Source organism: Mandrillus leucophaeus, unplaced genomic scaffold, assembly GCF_000951045.1.
Source record: "Mandrillus leucophaeus isolate KB7577 unplaced genomic scaffold, Mleu.le_1.0 Scaffold1879, whole genome shotgun sequence".
NCBI classification, from domain to species: Eukaryota; Metazoa; Chordata; class Mammalia; order Primates; family Cercopithecidae; genus Mandrillus; species Mandrillus leucophaeus.
Window position 1 is genome coordinate 4,163 of NW_012101897.1, and position 3,872 is coordinate 8,034.

General features: G+C 51.4%; 1 pseudogene; it reads left to right on the forward strand.

The window, feature by feature from the left end:
* The first annotated feature begins 2 nt into the window (after positions 1–2).
* On the forward strand, positions 3–714 carry LOC105538237 (annotated as a pseudogene).
* Positions 715–3,872: the final 3,158 nt, after the last annotated feature.

Below are 3,872 nucleotides of genomic sequence, written 5' to 3' on the forward strand. Positions count from 1 at the left end.
TGGATGACTCGTGTGATCTCTTTGTCCCCCTAGTCCAGGAGACTAATAAGGAGCCCCCTCAGACGGTGAACCCGATTTGCCATCTCCCAGAAAGGTGAACAAAACCCAACCAGGTTGCCCCCTTCACCTTCTTGCAACCTCTTCCCCTTTCCCCAGAGGTCCTGTCCTCCACTCTAGATTATTCCTGTAGTCTAGAGCTGGGAAGTGAAGCAGATATCTCTGAAGGAGATAGGAAGCCAGACTTCACTGCTTACATTTCCATGATTCCCTCAGTGCATAAAGGAGGAAGTCACTCCCTCAGATGATGATAGTGGCATCTGTATGAGCCCAGAGTCCTATCTCAGCTCTCCCCAGCACATCCCCTCTACCTCCAGGGGCTCTCCGAGTAGGAGCCTGCCATCTCCAGGTGTCCTCTGTGGCTCTGCCTGTCCCAAACCTTATGACCCTCCTGGGGAGAAGATGGTAGCAGCACAAGTAAAGGGTGAGAAACTGGATAAGAAGCTGAAAAAATGGAGCAAAAACAGAACAGCAGGAACTAGGTATCACCAGAAGAAGAGGGTGGAGTAGGAGGTCCTCGCTGGTGAGTGCAAAGCCCTGGAAAAGAAGAACGAGGCACTGAAAGAGAGGGCAGATTCCCTGGCCAAGGAGATCCAGTACATGAAAGATTCGATAGAAGAGGTCTGCAAGGCAAGAGGGAAGAAAAGGGTCCTCTAGTTGAGGGTAGTCAGGAGCATCAGTGTGCTTGTACACAGGAGTCTCACGCTGTAGCTGTGTGTTTGAATAAATTATTTTGTAGTGGAAAAAAAAAAAAAGAATTAGTGGCTGTCCTGTTGGGTTTTGGACTTGCATGGGGCCTGTAGCCCCTTTGTTTTGGCCGATGTCCCCCTTTTGGAAAGGGAGTCTTTACCCAATGCCTGTACCTCAATTGTATCTTGGAAGTAACTAACTTGTTTTTGATTTTACAGGCTCATGGGCAGAAGGGACTTGCCTTATCTCAGATGAGACTTTGGACTGTGGAGTTTCGAGTTAGTGCTGAAATGGGTTAAGACTTGGGGGACTGTTGAGAGGAGATGATTGTATTTTGCAATGTGAGAAGTACATGAGATTTGGGAGGGGGCAGGGGTGGAATGATATGGTTTGGATTTATGTCCCTGCCCAAATCTCATGTTGAATTGTAATCCCTAGTGTTGGAGGAAGGGCCTGGTGGGAGGTGATTGGATCATGGGCGTTGGTTTCCCCTTTGCTATTCTCATGATAGTGAGCTCTCACGCGATCTGGTTGTTTAAAAGTGTGTAGCATCTCCCCCTTCACTTTCTCTTTCTCCTTCTCTGGCCATATAAGATGTGACTCCTTTCTCTTTGCCTTCTGCTATGATTGTAACTTTCTTGAGGCCTCCCCAGCCATGCTTCCTGTAGAGCCTGCAGAACTGTGAGTCAATTAAACCTCTTTTCTTTATAAATTACTCAGTTTCAGGTAGTTCTTTATAGCAATGCGAGAACAGACTAGTACCGTCACTATTGATGAGAATGTTGAGCTATAGGTACTCTCATACATTACGGTGGAAGCGAAAATTGGCTCAAACCACTTGGGAAAACATGGCATTATCTAGTAAATTTCGAGATATGTATTGCCTGTGATACAGCAATTCCAAAAAGAAACTTGGACGTGTGCTTCAAGAGACCTGTACAAGTATGTTCATAGCCAAGGGATGGAAACTATCCAAATGCCTGCCCATCATCAGCAGAATGGATAAATTAGAGGACTATGAAACTCTGCCGTAATGTAATAGGTAGTTTCCAAGAAATCCAACCACATACAACGTGAAACTGTGTTACTGTGGGGTTAATGAAGTGAACGAGGCAAGCCTACTGGACCATCCAAATCTGTCCTGATCCCGGCTGGAGTTTGATGCCATCTAGTGGCAGATGTTGCTCTGGCTGAAATATTGATGGAGGAGATTTCCGGCCCAGTGGCTGACTGAGACTTCCAGGACAGTGGCAGTATCTCCGGGAATCTCTCAATCAGTTAGGACTTCCTTTCTTGACTTGATCTGGTGATAATAGGCCGGGAAAATAATGGGGACCAGGAGACCCTCCCTCTGTCTTCCTGCTTCCTAAGACAGGGTCACGTGTACTTTACTCTCCCTTCCCTGACCTGTTGAAGGTAAGAACTTTAGCCTGCCTCTGTCTGAGAATGGGGACTGAGCAGAGGATGACAGGAAGGATGGCAATCACTAAGTGGGTTATGTCTCATTTTCAGCTATTCCAGGTGTAATTGTGTTACCAACTTGTGTTCTCTGGTTTTTAAAATTCATCATTTAATGAAATATATGCAATGAAATACAGTAGTGAAAATAATGAACTGGAGGTACACGCAAGAGCTTGGGTGAATTTTTCTTTCCTGTAAGTAAAAACATTTTTAACTGATGTATGATAACTCCACATATTTATGGAGTATATGTGATATTCTGATACATGCAGACGCACACACTATGTAATGATCAAGTCGGGGTATTTAGGATACCCTCCACCACCTCAAGCATTTATCATTTCTTTTTTTGGGGAACATTTCCTATCTTTTAGCTATTTTGAAATATACAATAAATAGTCCCTCTACAGTGCTATCAAACACTAGAACTTACTCCTTCTATCCAACTATATGTTTGTCCCCAGTAACCTCCCCACCCTCCCCACCTTTCCCAGTCTCTGGTAACCATTATTCTGCTCTACCTCCAAAAGATCAACTTTTTTAGTTTCTGCCTGAGTGTCAATATGCTTTTCCCAGGTGCAGAGGCTGCTGATTCCTGGATTTGGACGGTGGGGGAGAGTGGTTTGGATTGCAGTACCTCCCCCTTCCTCAGGGCTAGACCCTGTCCGGTCACCTCCTGTTGCCACAGGTGTGCCTGGCACAGACATCCAGCTCCCAGGGCCGTGCCGCCCTCACCCCTGCATGCCTCTAGAGGTACCTGTCCCGTGGATTTCACCCCCCTTCCGGACACACAAGTAGATCAGCACCCAGCAGACACAGGGTCATCTCCCAGCTCCCCACCAGGTGAGAGCGACCAGGACAGGGACTGATACTGCCGAATCCAGGAGCCAGGCCCAACCCAGCCTCAGGTCCAGCAGGTCCCGCCTGTCCACCTGCGCCGGGCCTAGAGCCCGGGAGCCCCTGGCTGCTGGGAGGCCACCCGCAACCCACCCCACACGCAGCTCCAGCTCCCCCACCAGGCGGGGCGACTAGGACAGGGACAGAGCCTGTTGAACCCAGGAGTGATACCCGGCCCTGGGTCCTGCTGGGCCCTCCCGTCCACCTTGGGTGGACCTGGCACATGGGAGACCTTGGCTGGCAGGAGGTCACTCCCACCTGACATGCGGTTCCAGCTACCCCACCTGGCTGGGCGACCGGGACAGGGACGGAGGCTGCTGAACCCAGTTAGAGGCCTGGCCCCGGGGTCTGTCCTGGACGCTCCCCCAAGGACAGGCAGGATAGGCAGGGTCCGGGACCACGGCCGCACAGCCCCGGCCCTGTGTTCCCAGGCCCGCCTTGCTCCTCGATGTGAGGAAGACCAGGGAGACGGGACAGGCTGGGCCCCGCGGTACCGGACTACCTGCAGGGCTCCCGGGACAAGGGCCTGGTGGACTGCCGGCTTCTCAGGGGTGACGGGTCCAAGCTGGCATGGCGGCCACCTTCCGGCCCGGGCTCTCTTGGGGCGGGGCAGGGTTGGCGAGAACCAGTCATGTGCTCCGGGGCTCGCTCGGGGTCTCCCAGGGCCGGAAGTAGGGCCCCTGTGCGCAGGCGCCCTGAGGATCCCAGGCTGCCAGTCGCACGCACGCCAGGGGGCGGAACTTCCTGCAGCCTCACTGCCTCCGCGT